General features: G+C 51.1%; 1 protein-coding gene across 2 annotated transcripts in view; it reads right to left on the bottom strand.

Annotated features, from left to right (window-relative positions):
- Positions 1-3,932, bottom strand: part of AKT2 (AKT serine/threonine kinase 2) — a 40,750-nt gene extending 36,818 nt beyond the window's left edge. Inside the window, exon 1 of one of the 2 annotated variants that reach the window (XM_083159737.1) lies at positions 3,729-3,932. The gene's annotated coding sequence lies outside the window, so the exon portion shown is untranslated. The remainder of the gene's footprint in view (positions 1-3,728) is intronic. The other variant, XM_083159738.1, reaches the window with a different exon arrangement.
- Between the last annotated feature and the right edge of the window lie 9,088 nt (positions 3,933-13,020).

Here is a 13,020-nt window from a genome sequence, read left to right as displayed (position 1 = left end):
ACCATATGTTAAGTATCACAGATCTAAATGAACATGTACATGGGGAACCGCACCAACTACCTAGCGAAACATATTTATTTAGGAGTCTGTCCTCCAACAGGAGCCCCAGTATACGGCGTTCCAAGGTCTCCTTTCCTTTTACAAACCTGGCCGAGAACTGAAGGAGTAACATTTTGTCCAAGAAGTTGTGGCTTATGAGAGGCCCTAACTCAAGTTAATTAGTTAATTGCTTTACTGGTAACTTATTAAATCAAAGAATGACAGCATAGAGCAGCCTCTTGGACTCCACCTAGAGGAAAATGTGCATTATACCCCTTCAGATATAAGCCCAAAACCTTGGTTTTCACCAATGTACATGCATCAACCCAGGGCCTCCTTAAATATGAAAAGGTCTGACCCAGGTTGTCAGTGCAGGGTCTACAACAGACAAGTGTTACTCCTAGGACATGCAACAGAGCTCATTAAGATTTGGCACTTGATGTGCGGATTTTTGCATACGATTTATCCCATGTAAAATTCCCAGGGAGCTGCGGGGGCAGGAGAAAAAAAAAAAAACCTGGGCAGTGCGGGGTCCGGGCTGCGTGAGGTGCCTGGGGGACTATGGGTGCAGCAGCGGAGCAAGCAGTCCGCAGTGTCCGTGAGCAGACACTGCGGACAGCAATGGCAGAATTTGAAAATGCAAAAGAAAGATTGGCTGAAAAAGAGAGCACTATCATCCAATCAGCAGCCGGCCAATCTTGAATTTTCTAATTCTGCCGCCAGCTTACTCCGCCCTTCCCGGACACTGCGGACTGCTCGCTCCACCGCTGCACCCATAGCCCTACAGGCTCTTCACGCAGCCTGTACCCGATGCTGCCCAGGTTTTTGCCATGCTGCCTGCCCCTGCCGAGGACATTGCACCCAAAACCCCCCAGGTGTTGTGCTGCCAGCCGCCTTCACAAAAGTGTGTGCCAGTGGTGCTTCACCGCTGGCACAAACCTACAAATTGGACAAACATTGTGGGTGCTAAAAGCACCCCCGATGTGCCTCTGATGGGTCCAATCCAATAGACTGAACCTGCAGCATCTGGTCAGATGGGATGTTAAACACATCCGATTTCTCAACCAGATTTGTCGGAATCGGGCGAAATCAGCCCAAATCGGATAAGTGTATGAGCACCTTTACACTTTGGAGAGGACATCTCAAAAGCGGCTACTGTAAGCCACAGAACCCAGATCCTGTGTGAAGGATGATGACTTGGGAATAACCCAGGTCATTACCCATGTTTGAGTGGAGGGAGAGTACAGAGAACCAAGGCTTCAAACCACCCCCCTCTGCTCAGTGTCCCAAGCCCAAAACAGGTTAAAGCCAGTGTTTGTGTTTGATGAGGTTATTGGTATCTTTCCTCCTCTCTGCACCATTGTATCTGCTCACAATGAAGAGATACAGATTCAGGAACTAAAGGGCTGTTAGGGCAAGATATGGAAATGGTCTACATAGTAAAACATCAATTACGCTAATGAGGCTTGTGTGGAGAAATGCCATAACCAGAACATGAATGAATCATCCTTTTATTCCCTGCTCCTTGTACAAGTACGATAAGCAATAACTATTTATATATACACAGGTGCATATTGGCAGGTGGTAGAAAACTTTCATCTGGCTAAGCGAATTCCAGATCTCATTGACTGTAACATACTTTGCCATTTAAGTAAGTTTAGAGATATTTAATCATTTCTTTGTTTTCCGATGCCCATTCTTTACTTATAATGGAAAAAAAAGCCTCTAGTGTACACTTACCTTTATACAAGGATATTGCACTAGTTGAAAACAAGAAAGGCAGCAACAGGGGAGATGTACCACACCTTGTTAAAAACTGATAGGTTGGACCTTTAACTGTTCCCAATATTTCATGCATATTCTCCCCCCGTCCCCCCCCCCCCCCCCCCGTCCCCTTACCCCCAACAGCCTTCGCCCTGGCTCCTGTCCCCTTACCCACCCTAGCGCTCACCCATGCTGCCGTCCCCTTACCCCCAATAGCCTTCGCCCTGGCTCCTGTCCCCTAACCCACCCTAGCGCCCACCCAGGCTGCCATCCCCTTACCCCCAAATAGCCTTCGCCCAGGCTGCCATCCCCTAACTCACCCTAGCGCCCACCCAGGCTGATGTCCCCTTAGCCACCCAGGCTGCCGTCCCCTTAGCCACCCTAGCGCTCACCCAGGCTGCCGTCCCCTTAGCCACCCTAGCGCTCACCCAGGCTGCCGTCCCCTTAGCCACCCTAGCGCTCACCCAGGCTGCCGTCCCCTTAGCCACCCTAGCGCTCACCCTGGCTGCCGTCCCCTTAGCCACCCTAGCGCTCACCCAGGCTGCCGTCCCCTTAGCCACCCTAGCGCTCACCCAGGCTGCCGTCCCCTTAGCCACCCTAGCGCTCACCCAGGCTGCCGTCCCCTTAGCCACCCTAGCGCTCACCCAGGCTGCCGTCCCCTTAGCCACCCTAGCGCTCACCCAGGCTGCCGTCCCCTTAGCCACCCTAGCGCTCACCCAGGCTGCCGTCCCCTTAGCCACCCTAGCGCTCACCCAGGCTGCCGTCCCCTTAGCCACCCTAGCGCTCACCCAGGCTGCCGTCCCCTTAGCCACCCTAGCGCTCACCCAGGCTGCCGTCCCCTTAGCCACCCTAGCGCTCACCCAGGCTGCCGTCCCCTTAGCCACCCTAGCGCTCACCCAGGCTGCCGTCCCCTTAGCCACCCTAGCGCTCACCCAGGCTGCCGTCCCCTTAGCCACCCTAGCGCTCACCCAGGCTGCCGTCCCCTTAGCCACCCTAGCGCTCACCCAGGCTGCCGTCCCCTTAGCCACCCTAGCGCTCACCCAGGCTGCCGTCCCCTTAGCCACCCTAGCGCTCACCCAGGCTGCCGTCCCCTTAGCCACCGTAGCGCTCACCCAGGCTGCCGTCACCTTACCCACCGTAGCGCTCACCCAGGCTGCCGTCCCCTTACCAACCCTAGCGCTCACCCAGGCTGTCGTCCCCTTACCCCCAAATAGCGTTCACCCTGGCTGCCGTCCCCTTACCCCCCAATAGCGTTCACCCTGGCTGCCGTCCCCTTACCCCCCAATAGCGTTCACCCTGGCTGCCGTCCCCTTACCCCCCAATAGCGTTCACCCTGGCTGCCGTCCCCTTACCCCCCAATAGCGTTCACTCTGGCTGCCGTCCCCTTACCCCAATAGCATTCACCCTGGCTGCCATCCCCTTACCAATAGCGTTCACCCTGGTTGCCATCCCCTTGCTCACCCTGGCTCCCCTTACCCACCTTAGCGCTCACCCTGGCTGTCATCCCCTTACCCCAAATAGCTCCATAGTAGCTGCCCCATACCCCCAAATATCTCACCCAGGAAGCCATCCTCCTACTCAGCATGACTGTTACCCGGGCAGCTAGCTGTCTCCTTGCCACGCACCTTAGCTGTCAACCAGCAGCCGCCCCCAGCACCCCGCAGGCAGGGGACACGCTGTACGCAGAGCGCCCATACTGCTACGTACTAATCCCCGCAGCGCAAATCATTAGTAGCCGGTGTGATCCTGGATTAGAGGCCGACGTGCGGCCAGCGGCCACGGTGTAGCAGAGTAATGCCCCTAGGCCTCTGTGTACAGCGCACAGCACCGGCCCTCCCCTTAGGCTCTGCGTACCGCCGCGAACACTGCCCCTGCCCCGTCGCACTATGCTGCAGGCCGCAACCTCGGGCCCCCCGTCCGCTTACCTTCCAGGCGTCAGGCTCCACTCACCCCGCCGTTCCCCGATCTCATGTCTCCCTCCTAACGAAAGTTGCAGCGCTACAGAGAATGGAGGCGAGAACATCCGCCTACATCCGGCCAAAAACTAAACAGCTCCGGAATGCCCCGCGCCGCCATCTTCCGTTAGGGCAGCTGCCCGGGTTGCTGTGCTGCTGCCAAGCACTGGATAACGTGTGAGGGGGAGGGACGCTGGCTGGGTGTTTGCGCACTCAGCACACACACACAGTGTATGATGCAGTGCTGCTGGCTGGGTCACGCCAGGCAGCACCCATGTGAAAGGGTTCTTCTCTTTAGTAAATTACGTCTCTTTCATACCCTCCAACATGACCCATTCCATTAGGTACAAAATGCACTGTTTCTGGACTTCCCTCTGAATTGATAATTGCAGTCACCTGTGTTGAACTAGTTCAGTGATATTAACAGTGTTCCAACAAATGTGAAGGCAATCTTAATTAAGGAAGAAGTCCAGAAGCAGAGCATTTTGTATCTAATGGAATGGGTCATGTTGGAGGGTATTCTATTTATGTCTTTATAAATAATTGTATAATTCGCATCATTTCTGGGCATTCAGTGGCACGCTAAATCACCTCCATTTTGTCCCTGAAGCCAAGGTATGCAAGGAGTAGATATCTCGACCGATAGGTGACACATCGTTACCACGATACACATCAGAATGATGTAATGAAAGACAAAAGGTCATCACGCTCCGTTCATTACACTGCACTGCAACGCATGCGATATCGCCAGGTGGGCCATGCTGCAAGGCCGACCAGGTGACATCACTAGCAACTGCGGGTACAAACGTTCGACCCACATCAAGGGCCAGATGTGCTAAGCTTCAAAAAGTGATAAAAAGGAGAGTGATAACCAACCAGTTCTTGCCTGACATTTTTCAAACACAGCTTGTGACATGGCAGTTTGATAAACAACCAGCTCCTAACTGCCATGTCACAAGCTGTGTTTGAAAAATGTCAGGCAAGAACTGGTTGGTTATCACTCTCCAATTTATCACTTTTTGAAGCTTAGCGCATCTGGCACCAAATCTGTCATTTACACATCTTGTTCATCACACAGTCCAATGTGCTGCATGTCACATGGGACCATACATTACCCAGGAAGTCCAGGAACAGAGCATTTTCTCCCTGAAGGAGAGGGTCAGGTAGGTAACCCTGTCCATTCCAAATTGTTCTATGATCGTCGAATTTGAAACGATTTGGCCCCTGCGCCCAAGGATGTTTATCCATTTACAGCCGCACAGGGAACTCATCGAGGGAAGGGATTCGGAGCAGCGGGTAGCGTTAAAACCACACGCAGCGCTTCCTCCCCCTAGAGCCACAATTGGGTCACACCATTGATGGTCTTCACATGTGTAATACAGTCAAGGATTGGATTTTATTTTTACATCAGAACTAAAGTCATCAATAAACTTGTTTTTCTATAGTAGGGAAAATTATTGGCAGCATTGCGCATTGTCCACCGAATAGTTTCAGGTTGCATTGCATTATTGTATGAGGGTGGGCCTGTGTTATTGGGAAGGGTCTGTCCTAGAATAGAACATGCAATTCAAGGTAGATTGAGTGTAGCGCTCAACCCCTTAGTGTTCGGTGCTGTGATGTAATTGATAAGCAGGTTTGGGTGCTTCAAATAAACTTTACTAATAATAGTGCAAAACATACAAGGGTTTAAAAATGAACAGACAGTTTGGTGCAGTTATAGGTAATACAATGGGATAGAAAGGATTGTTCCAGTTCGGTTGGGTGTGGGGTCCGATTGTATTGCAAAAGTCTGTTGGGTGTGGGGTCCGAGGTGGAACAATGGGGGTGTGGAGGTGAGTTATCGGTGGGCACAGGTGCAGCGTTCGCTTGCCTGTGTGATAGAGCTGCCCTGCGATGGTGCTCAGGGTCAGGGTCCTGATTGCCGCTGCTCGATGACGTGCGGTGGGTTGTGGGTGTTTGCCGGCAGTCCTCAGGTGTTCCACAGAGGTGGGTGGTGGGTGCAGATTGCTCAGGGGTAGCCTGGGTAGGGGTCCGTGGTCGCTTAGGTCTGGGCGCTTTGTGTGCCCCCTTCTCAGGCCGGCTCGACTAGGTCTGGTGTTCGGCTATTCGCCGTCTGCCTAACTGCCGTGGTCGGGGAAGTGGAGTGTCTGGCAGAGGTCGTGAGCAGGAGTTGGCTGGTGTGCGTCCCCCCGTCGCGAGTCCTTGCCGACGGACCCTGGCTACTCACGTCTTCCTGTTCCCGGCGAACTCCTATCTCCACTTCGCAGCTGTTATTCTCTCCTGTTGTGGCTACGGGTGTGGTATGGGACTCCGACAGTCGGGATCCCGACAGTCATTATCCCGACTGCCCGGAGTCAGACAGCATGGCGAGTGCAAAAAAGCCCCTTGTGGGCTCGCTGCGCTCGCCACGCTGCGGGCACGGTGGCTCACTATGCGAGCCACCTATTCTCCCTCTATGGGGGTCGTGGACCCCCACGAGGGAAAATAGCGGGTGGCCGGCGGTCACCCGGCTGCCGGCGTTTTGACAGTCGGGATGCCGACGTCGGGTAAATGACTGTCGGGAACCCATCCGGCACCCGTGGCTACCGGGCGGTGTCTTCCCCGCGCTGTGCTCCTGGTCCCGCAGGTTGATGAGGCTTCTCAGGATGCTCTAACTCACGGATATTCTCACTGGGCTGTTTGGAGTGTTCTTCCTGCTTGTTGTCCTCCAACCCTGGTCGGACCAGTCACCCGACAAGTGAAGCAGCTAACCCCGACAAAAATTGGGAGCAGTGTGCAGGAACCAAAAAAAACAATACCTAGAATGGGACATGCTATATTTCACACTGGAACCAAATCATGTCAGTGTTGCCAGCTATAGTGGTTTTACTATTCTCCCCCTAGCAGAAACAACCTGTGTGATGGAACAGTCACACTGCTGCAGGTGCACGCATTATTACAGTTATACAGATGTACTGTGTTATTACTGCTTTGTTGGGTTTGGCAATATATTCTTCTGCTTTTTTATTCCTGGTAAAAGCAAGCGGCTGTGTTTTATCTTCTGCTTGATCAAATGTTTATTTGTTAAGATGATCTTCTCTGAGACACATATTACAGTAGCCGGCCCATTCTGTCATCACAAAAACTGCCAATCACAAATGAAGGGGTTTATTCTAGTTCATTCTTTCTGACAAAATCCTTCTTAGATGGACAAAACCATGTGCACTGCAGGGGGGCAGATGTAACATGTGCAGAGAGAATTAGATTTGGGTGAGTTATTTTGTTTCTGTGCAGGGAAAATACTGATTGCATGATTTTACACTTCAATATAGATCTCACTTTGAAGAAAAACCCCACCCAAATCTAATTCTCTCTGCACAAGTTACATCTGCCCCACCCGCAGTGCACATGGTTTTGTCCATCTAAGAAGGATTTTGTCAGAAAGAATGGACTAGAATAACCCCCGAAGTGTGGACAAAGCTTGCAGTTTACCGAGCATTTGTGTCTCCACCCCGCCAAATAACCATCCCCCCACCGTTTCCCCTCGCACCCATGCAATGGGATGTGTAACGAAGACACATGCTGCCACTGCAGGAGAAATCATTTGATGGTCGCAGAAATGCGCATTGCGCAAATCCCAAACATCGGGGAATGGGCCGAATTCGGATCACTACGAGTGATCCAGAATCAGCCCTTTAGGGTCTGATTCAGAGCCGATTGCTGCTGTGCGAATTATCACAGTGGACGATTATTGATACATTGCGCATGCGTGCAGCCCGCAATAGAAATAATGCTACTATTTTTCTTCGCTAAGGAAAGGCTCAGCCAGCCTGAACAGAAGTGGGGCTAATAGGAAAGTGGGTGGGGCAGCTACCCCCATTGTTGGGGGCGTGCCCAGCGCTTCCCTAGCGACTGGGCAGCCACCTCACTGCCCTCCCTCCTATTCCCTTGCACTGAAGAGATGTCGTGTCAGCATCACTCAGCCATCACCAAACTAAATAGCAGGATTGTCCCAGATGCAGATATGACAGAAGAAAAACACACAAGATATGCCTAGGAAAATGCAGGTGTGCATTGTATGGGACGGTGTGACGTCAGGCCGTATATGCCTGTTTTCATCAAAGTAAGTTCCTGGCTACTCCTAGCTTGTGATGACTGATGCCCAGTAGAAAATCATTGATGGTGAGCCTGTAACAAAGGATTTTGGACATTTTAGCTCAGGTACAAATTCTTTGCTACCCGTTTACATCTATTTGCACAATTGGGGTTATTCAGATTAATTTGGCCCTCCGTGCATTCGCACAGAGGACCGATGTTGTGCATCTGCGCATGTGCATACAAAGGGTGCGTGCACCAACTGTGAACATTCTGTTTGCCGGGTGCACGCACCCTACACGGGGGGTGCAGAAGGGGTCGGGGTACTGGGCAGCCCAATCACCATATGGGAACGCTCAGCGTTTCATAGGCGTTCCCATGAGAACGCTGGGTGTTCCGATGGTAATGAGGCGGTGACGTGGGTGCGGGGGGCTGGCAGCTGTCCTCACCGGATGTCAGCTGCCCGACCATATCCGTCCCAGCGTACACGCATATGTAAGTGTCTTGAAAGTACCTTCCACCTTTTGATCGAAAGATGTGGGAGGTTACCCGCGGCATACCTGTGCGGACGAACCCGCGCTGCGAGGGGGGGGCAGGCGGGCGGACACCCGCCTGGTGGGGTTTGGTGGACTCGCAAGGCTGCAAATTCGCAGCCTTTCGAATCAATAAGAATAACCCCCAATGATTTCACTATATTAGGGCTGGCCGCTGCACATTTGCTCGGCAGCGTTCAAGTCTGAATTACTTCCATAATCTCAGTATTACTCAGCTAATGTCAGACCTTAGACTTATTAAGGTACTTGTTTCCTAGCACGGCGCCCACGATTTTGATTGTATTGATCGGGTCGGAAAAATCGCGTCGATCGCATCGCATGCCAACCATATCGCATGCGATCGACGCAATCAACACGATTTTTACATTGGAATCAATGTAAAATGGTCCCTGAGACCCAATTTTACATTGACTTCAATGTAAAAAGCCCCAAAACCCCCCATTTTAATAGCAACCCCCCCCCCCCCCCTATGGGTGAAATCGCCCTCTATTGTTAAAGCCACCCCAGTATTGACGCCAACCCGAAGTGTGGCGTGCGCAGCGGTACGTGTCCTCCGACCTTTTCATACCCCCACTATCCACGTCGGCGTGGATTTGATTTTATATAGTGTGGCGAGCGCGGCGAGCGCAACAAGCCACCCAGCGAACGAGCATAACTTCACAGGTATACGCGTCCCCTCGCGGGGTGCGCTGCGCTCGCCACGCTTTGGGCTCGGTGGCTCGCTGCGCTCGCCACACTATACAAAATCAACTCCACGCCGACGTGGATAGTGGGGGTATGAAAAGGTCGGAGGACGCGTTGATCCTCGTTGATCGCATCGCGGGCCATTATAATGGCCCGCGACCGATGCGATCAACGCGATTTTAACTTTAAAAATCATTTAACATTATTCTCTATGGGGAAAATCGCGTTGACCATTATAATGGGCCGTGATGGACGCGATCAACGCGATTTTCTCTTTTACCAGCAAATAAACGGGTGATTGACAGATAATCGGGTCCATCGCGTGAATCGCATGCCTTAAGTACCGTAAACTTAAGGCATGCGATCAACCCGACGGGCGCCGTGCTAGGAAACAAGTACCCTTATTAATTATCCTTATTTGAAGATGCTGCCTGTATTGGACATTTTCTGTGCATGCCTTGCTGTTGTGGTGATTGTGAATGTAATGTGGGATATGCCTCAGGGGACGGGCACAGGTGTGTTTGGGTATAATATTTTGTGAGTGGTGCAGCCCAAGTAGTGTTTATAAGCAGCACACCTGTGCGTGTGTAATACACGGTATCACTGTCATCGCCTGTGTAAACGACTCCTACTTCCTGTACTGTGTACTCACCTGCCTGCTGTGTGTTGTCACTATTATGCCCAGCTACTGTTTACTCTGTAGTGTTTTCCCTCAGTCATTCAGCACGTGCGTGTATGTGTGTGTACGTGTGAGACTTTAAGGTGTGTATGACCTGCTCCATCCCCTCGCCACAATAAATGCACAACACAAAATCTGGCCGATAAGTAGTGGACACCACATTTATTTACACGTACTGTAGTTATAAACCTGATGTATAGCACCTGCATCTTCAGCCATCCCAGGTAATAAATGCATGCCCACAGTTGTGTCCCCCTGCACTCAGCTGCTTAACAGTGTATTTTACCCATAGCCAGTGGCGGCTCCTACCTCGGCAGAGGAGAGGGGCTGCCGCCACTGCCAGCACCGCCGTTGCGGGACCGGCACATGTGTAGTAGCTTCTTTGGTACTGCACCTGCGCTGGCCCCAGCCTCTATGGGGCTGCTTCGGGAGCAGACATGTAGAATGGTATACGGCCCGGGTCTGGCGCATGTGCAGTATCGTCAGCGTTACTGCGCATGCGTAGAACACTGTTTTTAGGGGCTGCCCTGCTGTTGCACATAGGGATGGACATCGACCATCGATGATTCGAAATTATCGATGGTTCATGGTCGATGTTGAATACTTTAGCCATCGATGGGGGAGAACCAGATGGTTTCCCTCCATCGATGGAACAGCAAAACGATGTTTTGCTTTTTTTTTTTTAAGAGCCGGGACACTGAGCATAGCTCCGCCCCCCGACACCCGCGGAGCCCCGCCCCCGTGTTTTGATTGGCCCACAGGCCAATCATACAAACACAATGGATGACCATCGATATGTAAAAATATCGATGGTCATCTATAGCATAGTTTAGCACTATCGATGGCCAGTTGCAGAATTGCCATCGATGGCAACCATCGATGGCAATGGCAACAATGGCCATCCCTAGTTGCACATTGAGAGGCATCCCGGAGGGAGGGAACACTTCCCAATGGGACTGCCTTGGTGACTGGCAGGTCGGACTTCCTATAGGAAGTCACTGCCAGTCACAGTGAAGCCAGTGCAGTCTCACAGACTGTATCTGGCTTCACACACAGTAGCAGATTTTACCTATTTGGATTGTATGTTCTAGTCTAGGGACTTAAAATGTTAAAAATGGCAAAGGGGTGAATAGATTATATTGACACTGTTTATGTATCAAATGATGAATAAGAGAATCAATAAACTGGTAATGTTTAAATTTTATGTGATGCCTCACGGCCATCTCAGCCTGGATGACCCAACGCTTCCTGAAACTAAACATGGCTAAAACTAGACTTCTAATCTTCCATCCCCGGAACATCCCCTCTTCTCCCACTATCTCCATCAGCATTGGTGAAACCGAGATCGCTGCCTCGGTGTCATCATTGACTCCTCCCTCTCTTTCACCCCCCACATTCGTGCTCTCTCACAGTCTTGCTGCTTTCACCTACGCAACATCTCATGAATCAGACCATTCCTCTCCACTGACGCGACCAAAATTCTCATTCACTCTCTTGTCATCTCCCGCCTTGACTACTGCAACATCCTTCTCTCTGGGCTACCTCTCACCCGCCTCGCACCTCTCCAATCCATTCTTAACGCTGCTGCTAGGCTCATCTTCCTCTCCCGCCGCTCTACCTCCGCCTCCCCCCTCTGTCTATCTCTTCACTGGCTCCCCATTCCTTTCCGAGTTCTCTTTAAACTCCTCACCACCACCTACAAGGCTCTCTCCTCCTCCACCGCTCCTTACATCTCTTCACTGATCTCTATCCACACTCCCTCCCGTCCTCTTCGCTCCATCGCTTACCGCCGACTGACCTCTCACCTAATCACCTCCTCCCACTCCCGTGTCCAAGACTTCTCTCGCGCTGCCCCCCTGCAGTGGAACAACCTCCCACCACCCAACAGGCTTTCTGATTCCCTTACCTCCTTCAAGCGCTCCCTCAAAACCCACTTTTTTCGACTAGCCTATCCCTCCTCCTAACCTCTTTTGATCCTCCTATCCTGCCTGCGTTCCCCTCCGTTCCTACTTATCCTATTGTTTTTTGTTCGTCCACCCACCTATTTTTAGTATGTTAACTCTTATGAGTAGGGTCCTCCTTCCTCACCCTACCTCTTTACCTCACCTGTGCTCCTGTCCTGTTCTTCCCTGCCTCTACTTCATCTTCAGTCTCCTCGACAATTTTGACACCTACTTCTGAACTGATGCTGATTTTAGTTCTACCAGCTATACCCCTATTCATACTGTGTTTTTCAACACACCCTGTATGTTACCTTGTCATTTGTTTTTTGTTTGCTATGTACGGCGCTGCAGACACTTTGCGGCGCCTTATAAATAAACGTACTACTACTACATGATGTTGTTTTTTTTATTACATTAATAGAGCTCCACTTTTAAAAGTGTTTTTCTATATATAAGGCAGGGTTGCCTACCCTCCCGGAATGGCCGGCAGGCTCCCGAAAATCGGGTCCCCCCGGCCCCCAGGAAAGGTGGGTAACCCTCCCGGATAACGGCGATCCCCGCATCTCCCCCACTGCAGCATTAATTTCCGGCGCTTACAGAAAAGCAGCCACATGACGACACCGCGCGGTCTCTGCACTATTTGTTTTACAACTTCACATTTGTCTATTGTGTCTAGCCTTAATGTCATGTTCATATGCTGCTCAAGTTCTTCTCAGAAACATTACAGTCAAAGGGCCAGATGTATTAAGCCTTAATGGGGAAGATGTATTAAGCCTTAATGGGGAAGATGTATTAAGCCTTAATGGGGAAGATGTATTAAGCCTTAATGGGGAAGATGTATTAAGCCTTAATGGGAAAGATGTATTAAGCCTGCAGAAGAGAAAAACTGGAGAGAAAGTGAAATGAGATAAAGCACCAGCCAATAAACTGTGTTTGAAAATGACAGTTAGGAGTTGATTGGCTGGTACTTTATCTCCTTTTACTGTATCTCCAGTTTATCTATTCTCCAGGCTTACTACATCTTCCCCAATAAGAGATAAAGTGGAGGGTGATAAAAAGTGAAAAACACCCAGCCAATCAGCCCCCCAACTGCCATTTTCAGACAACCTGTAACATGACAGTTAGGAGTGGCTTGGCTGGACGTTTATTACTCTTTACCACTCTCTTCTTTGGGCCTGAATGAGACCCGCTGCTTAGCAGCGTTCTTTCGCTGCTTAGCGAGCAGGTTAATTCCGAGGGAGCAAATGCCTGCCCGCTTTGCCAAACAAATGCCCACACCAGCATGCCAATGAATGTGTACGCTTACACATCCATTTGCATGCGGGTGT

The sequence above is a fragment of the Crinia signifera genome, chromosome 9 (genome assembly GCF_055691185.1).
Source record: "Crinia signifera chromosome 9, ASM5569118v1, whole genome shotgun sequence".
In the NCBI taxonomy this organism is placed as follows: domain Eukaryota; kingdom Metazoa; phylum Chordata; class Amphibia; order Anura; family Myobatrachidae; genus Crinia; species Crinia signifera.
This window is presented reverse-complemented; position numbering and strand designations above follow the sequence as displayed.